At 40.2% G+C, this 12,250-nt stretch overlaps 1 non-coding gene across 1 annotated transcript; it reads left to right on the plus strand.

Annotated features, from left to right (window-relative positions):
• The first annotated feature begins 11,837 nt into the window (after positions 1–11,837).
• Positions 11,838–11,945, plus strand: LOC130958712 (small nucleolar RNA R71). The gene has a single exon (XR_009077820.1). It is a non-coding gene; the product is annotated as a small nucleolar RNA R71 (small nucleolar RNA).
• The last annotated feature ends 305 nt before the right edge of the window (positions 11,946–12,250 follow it).

The raw sequence follows: 12,250 nt of genomic DNA on the forward strand, positions 1-12,250 counted from the left end.
CGCAAAAGAATCAAGTGATTCTATTCCAACCTGATTGAGAACCGACAGATGATTAGTCGTGCTGTGACAGAGCATAGGACCATTTCCACTGAGAGGATGGGATGTAGCCATTGACAACGGTGATGCCCTACATACAGCTTGCCATGGAAAGGAGTAAGAAGGATTGGATGAAAGCAATAAGAAAGTAGAGATTCAAGAGGAGCACAGCATCTCCATACGCCTATCTGAAATTCCCACTATTGATTTACATAAGTATCTCTATCCTATTTTATTTTCTGTTTATTTTTATTAATCATATTTGATTTTCTAAATTCCATAATTTTATCCTCCTGACTGGGATTTTCAAGATGACCATAGCTTGCTTCATACCAACAATCTCTGTGGGATCGACCCTTACTCACGTAAGGTATTACTTGGACGACCCAGTACACTTGCTGGTTAGTTGAACGGAGTTGTGTCCACACATAGGTGCCATAATAATGATTCCATACAACAATAAAGAATACTACATTGATGTGATCACAATTTCGTCCACCACTTAGAAAGCATGTTTTTACAATTAAGCACAAATAAGGGAGAGATCACAAAATCATGCTAATTCTATGGCTAAATGTGAGAAAAGGTTAGCAAAATACTCTAAATTCAACACAAGATAAACCCTAAAATGGGGTTTATCAACCTCCCCACACTTAAACCTTAGCATGTCCTCATGCTAAAATAAGAAGGAAACAAGGGGTATGATCTTTATTAAATGCAACTAAACTATATGAACCTATCTAAATGCAACTACCTAAAGTGAATGAAAATGCTTGGTCAACATAATTCAACTTCCAAGAGAACATGTATAAGCATGAGAGCTAGAGCACTAGGAATCAAGTCCAAACCACAATTGTATTGAATTATCAAAAGAAATTCAAGCTTGCAAGAATATAGATAATATGGGTGAACACATGTAATTGAACTTTTGAACCCTCACCGGATGTGTATCCGCTCTATTCACTCAAGTGTTTAAGGGTTAATTCACTCAATTCTCTTCTAATCATGCTTTCCAAAATTTGATTTTCTTCTAACAATCAACACCTATTCAATGCATGCATACATTCATCATGAGGTCTTTTCTTTAGGTTGTAATGGGGTTAGGGTCAAGGTAGGATCATTTATGGTTAAGTGGACTAGAGTTTAGATCTTTGATTAGTATAGACTTTCCCACCTAACCTATGCAACGACCTATACAAATTCAAACTATTCTAACTACCCATTCTTTATTTTCTTACATATTCATGCATTGTCTTTTCTTGGTTCACAACACCTATGCATTGATTCCTTCATTGAGCTTCACTTTGGGGCATTTTGTCCCCTTTGGTTGCTTTCTTTTCATTTTCTTTCTTTTTCTTCTCTTTTTTTTTCTTTTCTATATTTTTTTTCTTTTGTTTTTTCTCATTTCATTTTTTTCTTTCATACTTTGTACAAGAACATCAATTGCATAAGGTCCTATACATTTAATCAATACATGAGTATGTATTCCCAATTCCTAAATATGGAAGTGTAACTACCCCTTTTATCCCATCCAATATTTCCAAGCCTCACCAACTTTGAATAATGAACACTCTCACTAGCCTAGGCTAATCAAAGATCCAAGCAAGGGACTTTCATTGGTTTTTCGCCTTGGGCTTTGTAATATGCTAAAATGAGAATAAGTTGGTTAAGCGTAGGCTCAAAATTGGCTACAATGGGGAGTAAAAGGTAGGCTATTTGGATAGGTGAGCTAATGAAATAATGGCATCAATCATACAAATGCATGAATACAAGGAATAAATGGACATATAGAATCAAGCAAATCAAGGATCACAATCATAGAAAGAGAACAATTGCACACAAGAATGGAAATAAGTGGTTATAAGGTGTAACCACATCAATAGGCTCAAATATCATATGCTTGTGTTCTTAGCTCAATACATGTTTCACAAAGTATGAATTCAAGCAAGCTACAAAAATTTTTCAATCAATTGGGTTGTGCTCTCTAGATGGGTTCCTTGAAAAGTTCCATTATTTTGGCTAAGCATTGTTGTGATTGAAAAGTTCCTTAGTTTACCCTTTTTATTTCCAATCAAAATAAATTTCATATGTAAAAGGGTTGACTACGTCTTAACAATTCCAAAATATTTTCTAATCACAACTACAAGCTACTAAGAAGATAACTATATAGAGAAAAAGCTACTAAGAAGATAACTATATAGAGAAAAATCTAACTAATATCTAATATCCAAAATAAAAGAGTATGCAACAACCAAAATGTGTCCAAAATATCTAACACAGTATATATAATAACATGCAAAATAGGATAGCTAGGAGGATATAACTAGGAAATGCGCCCAAAATGTTTCACCAGTCCTCCAATGATGCCAACGGCAGCCTCCCCACACTTAAGATCAAGCATCGTCCCCGATGCTAATCCTGAGGGTCAGGAAAAGGTGCTGGCTCTGGCTGGGGCTACTGTGTCTGAGGCAAGAGTAGGTTCTTGTGTTCTCTTTCTCTTTCTGGAAGATGGTGCTTTCCTCTTTCCTTTGTCCGACATCCTGAAAGTAGAATATGGTAGAATATAAGCAGTTAAACACGTAGTATGAAGCAAATAGAAGCATATTCAGGATCCAAGATAGATGGCAAGTAATCATGATGTGAACTTGAAATAGAAAGCTTGGTTTGCAAGTAAGCCTAGAAAAATGGAAACATAAACCAAGAATTCAGGATTCCAACCAATGTGACACAATTCTCAAAGATTAGGCATATTCATCATTATACCTTAAGAGAATGATTAAAGAGTCAAGTGTAAGTAAAAGTAAAGTTAGTAGTTAAAGAAATCAGTGAATTAGAAAAGTGAAGTTGGTAATTAGTGGTATGATGGAGCATTGCTGGTGCACGAAATTGTGATTCATTCTTTTCACAAGTCAAACAGTCCCCGGTAATGGCTCCAAAAACTTGGTGCTCAATACCATCGTCTAAACATAATTTCACAACTTTGCACAACTTACCAGCAAGAGCACTGGGTCGTCCAAGTAATAAACCTTACGCGAGTAAGGGTCGATCCCACGGAGATTGTTGGTATGAAGCAAGCTATGGTCACCTTGTAAATCTCAGTCAGGCAGATTCAAATGGTTATGGATGATATATGAATAAAACATAAAGATAAAGATAGAGATACTTATGTAATTCATTGGTGGGAATTTCAGATAAGCGTATGAAGATGCTTTGTCCCTTCCGTCTTTCTGCTTTCCTAATGTCTTCATCCAATCCTTCTTACTCCTTTCCATGGCAAGCTGTATGTTGGGCATCACCGTTGTCAGTGGCTACAGTCCCGTCCTCTCAATGAAAATGTTCAACGCACCCTGTCACGGCACGGCTAATCATCTGTCGGTTCTCAATCAGGTTGGAATAGAATCCATTGATTCTTTTGCGTCTGTCACTAACGCCCAGCCTTCAGGAGTTTGAAGCTCGTCACAGTCATTCAATCATTGAATCCTACTCAGAATACCACAGACAAGGTTTAGACCTTCTGGATTCTCTTGAATGCCGCCATCAATTCTAGCTTATACCACAAAGATCCCGATTAAAGAATCCAAGAGATATCCACTCAATCTAGGGTAGAACGGAGGTGGTTGTCAGGCACACGTTCATAGGTGAGAATGATGATGAGTGTCACGGATCATCACATTCATCAAGTTGAGGAACAAGTGATATCTTAGAACAAGAATGAGCTGAATTGAATAGAAGAACAATAGTAATTGCATTAATACTCGAGGTACAGCAGAACTCCACACCTTAATCTATGGTGTGTAGAAACTCCACCATTGAAAATACATAAGAACAAGGTCTAGGCATGGCCAAATGGCCAGCCCCATGATCTAAGATAGCATAAGACTACTCAAAGATAGCTACCAAGATCAGAATACAATAATAAAAAGGTCCTATATGTAGAGAACTAGTAGCCTAGGGTTTACAGAAATGAGTAAATGACATAAAAATCCATTTTCGGGCCCACTTGGTGTGTGCTTGGGCTGAGCATTGAAGCTTTCATGTGTAGAGACTTTTCTTGGAGTTAAACGCCAGCTTCTATGCCATTTTGGGCGATTAACTCCCATTCTTGTGCCAGTTCCGGCGTTTAACACCGGGCATTCTTGAGCTGATTTGGAACGCCGGTTTGGGCCATCAAATCTCGGGCAAAGTATAGACTATTATACATTGCTGGAAAGCCCAGGATGTCTACTTTCCAACACCGTTGAGAGCGCGCCAATTGAGCTTCTGTAGATCCAGAAAATCTACTTCGAGTGCAGGGAGGTCAGAATCCAACAGCATCTGCAGTCCTTTTCAGCCTCTGAATCAGATTTTTGCTCAGGTCCCTCAATTTCAGCCAGAAAATACCTAAAATCACAGAAAAACACACAAAATCATAGTAAAGTCCAGAAAAGTGAATTTTAACTAAAAACTAATAAAAATATACTAAAAACTAACTAAAACATACTAAAAGCATACTAAAAACAATTCCAAAAAGTTAATAAATTATCCGCTCATCACAACACCAAACTTAAATTGTTGCTTGTCCCCAAGCAACTGAAAATCAAATAAGATAAAAAGAAGATAATTTGCAATGAATTCCAAAAACATCTATGAAGATCAGTATCAATTAGATGAGCGGGGCTTTTAGTTTTTTGCCTCTGAACAGTTTTGACATCTCACTTTATCCTTTGAAATTCAGAATGATTGGCTTCTATAGGAACTCAGAATCCAGATAGTGTTATTGATTCTCCTAGTTAAGTATGATGATTCTTGAACACAGCTACTTTATGAGTCTTGGCCGTGGCCCAAAGCACTCTGTCTTCTAGTATTACCACCGGATACATACATGCCACAAACACATAATTGGGTGAACCTTTTCAGATTGTGACTCAACTTTGCTAGAGTCCCCAATTAGAGGTGTCCAGGGTTCTTAAGCACACTCTTTTTTCCTTGGATCACAACTTTATTAATTTCTTCTTTTTCGTTTTTTTTTTCGTTTTTCTCCTTAGTGATCGCAGCTAGTTCTTCCTCTTGAAGATCTTATGGAGTGCTTGAGCTCCTCAATGTCTCTTCCTTGCCTTTGTTGTTCCTCTCTCATGATTCTTTGATCTTCTCTAATTTCATGGAGGAGGATGGAATGTTCTTGGTGCTCCACCCTTAGTTGTCCCATGTTGGAACTCAATTCTCCTAGGGAAGTGTTGATTTGCTCCCAATAGTTTTGTGGAGGAAAGTGCATCCCTTGAGGCATCTCAGGGATTTCATGATGAGTGAGATCTCTTGTTTGCTCCATCCTTTTCTTAGTGATGGGCTTGTCCTCATCAATGAGGATGTCTCCCTCTATGTCAACTCCAACTGAATAACAGAGGTGACAAATGAGATGAGGAAAGGCTAACCTTGCCAAGGTAGAGGACTTGTCCGCCACCTTATAAAGTTCTTGGGATATGACCTCATGAACTTTTACTTCCTTTCCAATCATGATGCTATGAATCATGATAGCCCGGTCTATAGTAACTTCGGACCGGTTGCTAGTGGGAATGATTAAGCGTTGGATAAATGGTATGCAAAATTGTGATCACTACTTTTCACAACTCAAATAATCCCTAGTAATGGCCCCAAAAACTTGGTGCTCAATACCATGGCATAAACACAACTTTGCACAACTAACCAGCAAGTGCACTGGGTCGTCCAAGTAATAAACCTTACGCGAGTAAGGGTCGATCCCACGGAGATTGTTGGTATGAAGCAAGCTATGGTCACCTTGTAAATCTCAGTCAGGCAAACTCAAATGGTTATGGGTGATATATGAATAAAACATAAAGATAAAGATAGAGATACTTATGTAATTCATTGGTAAGAACTTCAGATAAGCGAATGGAGATGCTTTGTCCCTTCCGTCTCTCTGCTTTCCTACTGTCTTCATCCAATCCTTCTTACTCCTTTCCATGGCAAGCATTATGCAAGGGTTTCACCGTTGTCAGTGGCTACCTCCCATCCTCTCAGTGGAAATGTTCAACGCACCCTGTCACGGCACGGCTATCCAGCTGTCGGTTCTCGATCATGTCGGAATAGAATCCAGTGATTCTTTTGCGTCTGTCACTAACGCCCCACAATCGCGAGTTTGAAGCACGTCACAGTCATTCAATCATTGAATCCTACTCAGAATACCACAGACAAGGTTTAGACCTTCCGGATTCTCTTGAATGCTGCCATCAGTTCTAGCCTATACCACGAAGACTCTCATCTCACGGAATGGCTGGCTCGGTTGTCAGGCGAGCGCTCGGTTGTCAGGCGATCAACCATGCGTCGTGTATCAGGAATCCAAGAGATATTCACTCAATCTAAGGTAGAACGGAGGTGGTTGTCAGTCACACGTTCATAGGTGAGAATGATGATGAGTGTCATGGATCATCACATTCATCAAGTTGAAGAACAAGTGATATCTTGGAATAAGAACAAGCTGAATTGAATAGAAGAACAATAGTAATTGCATTAATACTCGAGGTACAGCAGAGCTCCACACCTTAATCTATGGTGTGTAGAAACTCCATCGTTGAAAATACATAAGAACAAGGTCTGGGCATGGCCGTGAGGCCAGCCCCCAATTGATTTAAGAACTAGATGTCCCAAGATGATAAATACAATAGTAAAGTGTCCTATTTATAGGGAACTAGTAGCTTAAGAATTACAAAGATGAGTAAATGACATAAAAATCCACTTCCGGGCCCACTTGGTGTTTGCTTGGGCTGAGCATTGAAGCATTTTCGTGTAGAGACTCTTCTTGGAGTTAAACGCCAGCTTTTATGCCAGTTTGGGCGTTTAACTCCCACTTTGGTGCCAGTTCCGGCGTTTAACGCTGGGAAATCTGAAGGTGACTTTGAACGCCGGTTTGGGCCATCAAATCTTGAGAAAAGTATAAACTATCATATATTGCTGGAAAGCCCAGGATGTCTACTTTACAGCTCCGTTGAGAGCGCCCCAATTGGGCTTCTGTAGCTCCCGAAAATCCACTTCGAGTGCAGGGAGGTCAGAATCCAACAGCATCTGCAGTCCTTTTCAGTCTCTGAATCAGATTTTTGCTCAGGTCCCTCAATTTCAGCCAGAAAATACCTGAAATCACAGAAAAACACACAAACTCATAGTAAAGTCCAGAAAAGTGAATTTTAACTAAAAACTAATAAAAATATACTAAAAACTATCTAAAACATACTGAAAATATACTAAAAATAATGCCAAAAAGCGTATAAATTATCCGCTCATCACAACACCAAACTTAAATTGTTGCTTGTCCCCAAGCAACTGAAAATCAGATAAGATAAAAAGAAGAGAATATGCAATGAATTCCAAAAACATCTATAAAGATCAGTATTAATTAGATGAGCGGGGCTTTAGCTTTTTGCCTCTGAACAGTTTTGGCATCTCACTTTATCCTTTGAAATTCAGAATGATTGGCTTCTTTAGGAACTCAGAATCCAGATAGTGTTATTGATTCTCCTAGTTAAGTATGATGATTCTTGAACACAGCTACTTTATGAGTCTTGGCCGTGGCCCAAAGCACTCTGTCTTCCAGTATTACCACCGGATACATACATGCCACAGACACATAATTGGGTGAACCTTTTCAGATTGTGACTCAGCTTTGCTAGAGTCCCCAATTAGAGGTGTCCAGGGTTCTTAAGCACACTCTTTTGCCTTGGATCACAACTTTATTTCTACCCTTGCCTTTTGGTTTAAAGGGCTATTGGCTTTTTCTGCTTACTTTTTCTTTTTTTCTTCTATTTTTTTCGTTTTTCTCCTTCTTTTTTTTTCGCTTGCTTCTTTTTTTTTTCACTGCTTTTTCTTGCTTCAAGAATCATTTTTATGATTTTTCAGATCCTCAGTAACATGTCTCCTTTTTCATCATTCTTTCAAGAGCCAACAACTTTAACATTCATGAACCACAAATTCAAAAGACATATGCACTGTTTAAGCATACATTCAGAAACAAAAGTATTGCCACCACATCAAAATAATTAATCTGTTATAAAATCTGAAAGTCATGCAATTCTTCTCTTTTTCAATTACGAACATTTTTCATTTAAGAAAGGTGATGGATTCATAGGACATTCATAACTTTAAGGCATAGACACTAATGATCATAAGGCACAAACATGGATAAACATAAAGCATAATTTTCGAAAAATAGAAAAATAAAGAACAAGGAGATTAAAGAACGGGTCCACCTTAGTGATGGCGGCTTGTTCTTCCTCTTGAAGGTCTTATGGAGTTCTTGAGCTCCTCAATGTCTCTTCCTTGTCTTTGTTGCTCCTCTCTCATGATTCTTTGATCTTCTCTAATTTCATGGAGGAGGATGGAATGTTCTTGGTGCTCCACCCTTAGTTGTCCCATGTTGGAACTCAATTCTCCTAGGGAGGTGTTGATTTGCTCCCAATAGTTTTGTGGAGAAAAGTGCATCCCTTGAGGCATCTCAGGGATTTCATGATGAGTGGGGTCTCTTGTTTGCTCCATCCTTTTCTTAGTGATGGGCTTGTCCTCATCAATGAGGATGTCTTCTTCTATGTCCACTCCAACTGAATAACAGAGATGACAAATGAGATGAGGAAAGGCTAACCTTGCTAAGGTAGAGGACTTGTCCGCCACCTTATAGAGTTCTTGAGCTATAACCTCATGAACTTCCACTTCCTCTCCAATCATGATACTATGAATCATGATGGCCCGGTCTATAGTAACTTCGGACCGGTTGCTAGTGGGAATGATTGAGCGTTGGATAAACTCCAACCATCCTCTAGCCACGGGCTTGAGGTCATGCCTTCTCAATTGAACCGGCTTCCCTCTTGAATCTCTCTTCCATTGGGCGCCCTCTTCACAAATGTCTATGAGGACTTGGTCCAACCTTTGATCAAAGTTGACCCTTCTAGTGTAAGGGTGTTCATCTCCTTGCATCATAGGCAAGTTGAATGCCAACCTTACATTTTCCGGACTAAAATCTAAGTATTTCTCCCGAACCATTGTAAGCCAATTCTTTGGGTCCGGGTTCACACTTTGATCATGGTTCTTGGTGGTCTATGCATTGGCATAGAACTCTTGAACCATTAAGATTCCGACTTGTTGAATGGGGTTGGTAAGAACTTCCCAACCTCTTCTTCGAATCTCATATCGGATCTCCGGATATTCACTCTTTTTCAAGGCCACAACTTCATAGAAGTGGTCTTGATGCACCCTTGAGATGAATCTCTCCATCTCCCATGACTCGGAGGTGAAAGCTTTTGCCTTCCCTTTCCTCTTTCTAGAGGTTTCTCCGGCCTTGGATGCCATAAATGGTTATGGAAAAACAAAAAGCAATGCTTTTGCCACACCAAACTTAAAAGGTTTGCTCGTCCTCGAGCAAAAGAAGAAAGAAGAGAGTAGAAGAAGAAGAAATGGAGGAGAGGGAGATGGCTTTGTGGTTCGGCCATTATGGGTGGGTTTGGGAGGGAAAGTGGTTTGAATTTGAATGGTGGGGTAGGTGGGGTTTTATGAAGGATGGATGTGAGTGGTGAAGAGAAAGATGGGATTTGATAGGTGAGGGGTTTTTGGGGAAGAGTGGTTGAGGTGATTGGTGAATGGGTGAAGAAGAGAGAGGGTGGTGGGGTAGGTGGGGATCCTGTGGGGTCCACAGATCCTGAGGTGTCAAGGAAAAGGCATCCCTGCACCAAGTGGCGTGCAAGAATGCATTCTGTGCCAATTCTGGCGTTAAACGCCGGGCTGGTGCCCATTTTTGGCGTTTAACGCCAAGTGCTTTCCCTTTTCTGGCGTTTAACGCCAGTCTGGTGCCCCTTTCTGGCGTTAAACGCCCAGAATGGTGCCAGACTGGGCGTTAAACGCCCAACTGCTACCCTTACTGGCATTTAAACGCCAGCAAGATCTTCCTCCAGGGTGTGCTTTTTTCTTCCTGTTTTATTCTGTTTTTGCTTTTTCAATTTGTTTTGTGACTTCTCATGATCATCAACCTACAGAAAACATAAAATAACAAAGGAAAATAGATAAAATATAACATTGGGTTGCCTCCCAACAAGCGCTTTTTTAATGTCAGTAGCTTGACAGAGGGCTCTCATGGAGCCTCACAGATGCTCAGAGCAATGTTGGAACCTCCCAACACCAAACTTAGAGTTTGAATGTGGGGGTTCAACACCAAACTTAGAGTTTGGTTGTGGCCTCCCAACACCAAACTTAGAGTTTGACTGTGGGGGCTCTGTTTGACTCTATTTTGAGAGAAGCTCTTCATGCTTCCTCTCCATGGTGACAGAGGGATATCCTTGAGCCTTAAACACAAAGGATCCTTCATTCACTTGAATGATCAATTCTCCTCTGTCCACATCAATCACAGCCTTTGCTGTGGCTAGGAAGGGTCTGCCAAGGATGATGGATTCATCCTTGCACTTTCCAGTCTCTAGGACTATGAATTCAGTAGGGATGTAATGGTCTTCAACTTTTACCAGAACATTCTCTACAAGTCCATAGGCTTGTTTCCTTGAATTGTCTGCCATCTCTAGTGAGATTCTTGCAGCTTGTACCTCAGAGATCCCTAGCTTCTCCATTACAGAGAGAGGCATGAGGTTTACACTTGACCCTAAGTCACACAGAGCCTTCTTGAAGGTCATGGTGCCTATGGTACAAGGTATTGAAAACTTCCCAGGATCTTGTTTCTTTTGAGGTAATTTCTGCCTAGACAAGTCATCCAGTTCTTTGGTGAGCAAAGGAGGTTCGTTCTCCCAAGTCTCATTACCAAATAACTTGTCATTTAGCTTCATGATTGCTCTAAGGTATTTAGCAACTTGCTCTTCAGTGACATACTCATCCTCTTCAGAGGAAGAATACTCATCAGAGCTCATGAATGGCAGAAGTAAATCCAATGGAATCTTTATGGTCTCAATGTGAGCCTCAGATTCCCATGGTTCCTCATTAGGGAACTCATTGGAGGACAGTGGACATTCATTGAGGTCTTCCTCAGTGGCGTTCACTGCCTCTCCTTCCTCTCCAAATTCGGCCATGTTAATGGCCTTGCACTCTCCTTTTGGATTTTCTTCTGTATTGCTTGGGAGAGTACTAGGAGGGAGTTCAGTAATTTTCTTGCTCAGCTGTCCCGCTTGTGCCTCCAAGTTTCTAATGGAGGACCTTGTTTCAGTCATGAAACTTTGAGTGGTTTTGATTAGATCAGAGACCATGGTTGCTAAGTCAGAGTGGCTCTGCTTAGAATTCTCTGTCTGTTGCTGAGAAGATGATGGAAAAGGCTTGCCATTGCTAAACCTGTTTCTCCCACCATTATTGTTGTTGAAACCTTGTTGAGGTCTCTGTTGATCCTTCCATGAGAAATTTGGATGATTTCTCCATGAAGAATTATAGGTGTTTCCATAGGGTTCTCCCATGTAATTCACCACTTCCATTGAAGGGTTCTCAGGATCATAAGCTTCTTCTTCAGATGAAGCGTCCTTAGTACTGCCCGGTACATCTTGCATTCCAGACAGACTTTGAGAAATCAAATTGACTTGCTGAGTCAATATTTTATTCTGAGCCAATATGGCATTCAGAGTATCAATCTCAAGAACTCCTTTCTTCTGACTTGTCCCATTGTTCACAGGATTCCTTTCAGAAGTATACATGAATTGGTTATTTGCAACCATTTCAATTAGTTCTTGAGCTTCTGTAGGCGTCTTCTTCAGATGAAGAGATCCTCCAGCAGAGCTATCCAAAGACATCTTGGACAGTTCAGACAGACCATCATAGAAAATACCTATGATGCTCCATTCAGAAAGCATGTCAGAGGGACATTTTCTGATCAATTGTTTGTATCTTTCCCAAGCTTCATAGAGGGATTCACCTTCCTTCTGTCTGAAGGTTTGGACTTCCACTCTAAGCTTACTCAATTTTTGAGGTGGAAAGAACTTTGCCAAGAAGGCATTGACTAGCTTTTCCCAAGAGTTCAGGCTTTTTTTAGGTTGTGAGTCCAACCATGTCCTAGCTCTGTCTCTTACAGCAAAAGGGAATAGCATAAGTCTGTAGACCTCAGGGTCAACCCCATTAGTCTTGACAGTGTCACAGATTTGCAAGAATTCAGCTAAAAACTGATGAGGATCTTCCAGTGGAAGTCCATGGAACTTGCAATTCTGTTGCATTAGAGAAACTAATTGAGGCTTAAGCTCAAAGTTGTTTGCTCCAATGGCAG

This window comes from Arachis stenosperma, chromosome 10 (genome assembly GCF_014773155.1).
Source record: "Arachis stenosperma cultivar V10309 chromosome 10, arast.V10309.gnm1.PFL2, whole genome shotgun sequence".
Taxonomy (NCBI): domain Eukaryota; kingdom Viridiplantae; phylum Streptophyta; class Magnoliopsida; order Fabales; family Fabaceae; genus Arachis; species Arachis stenosperma.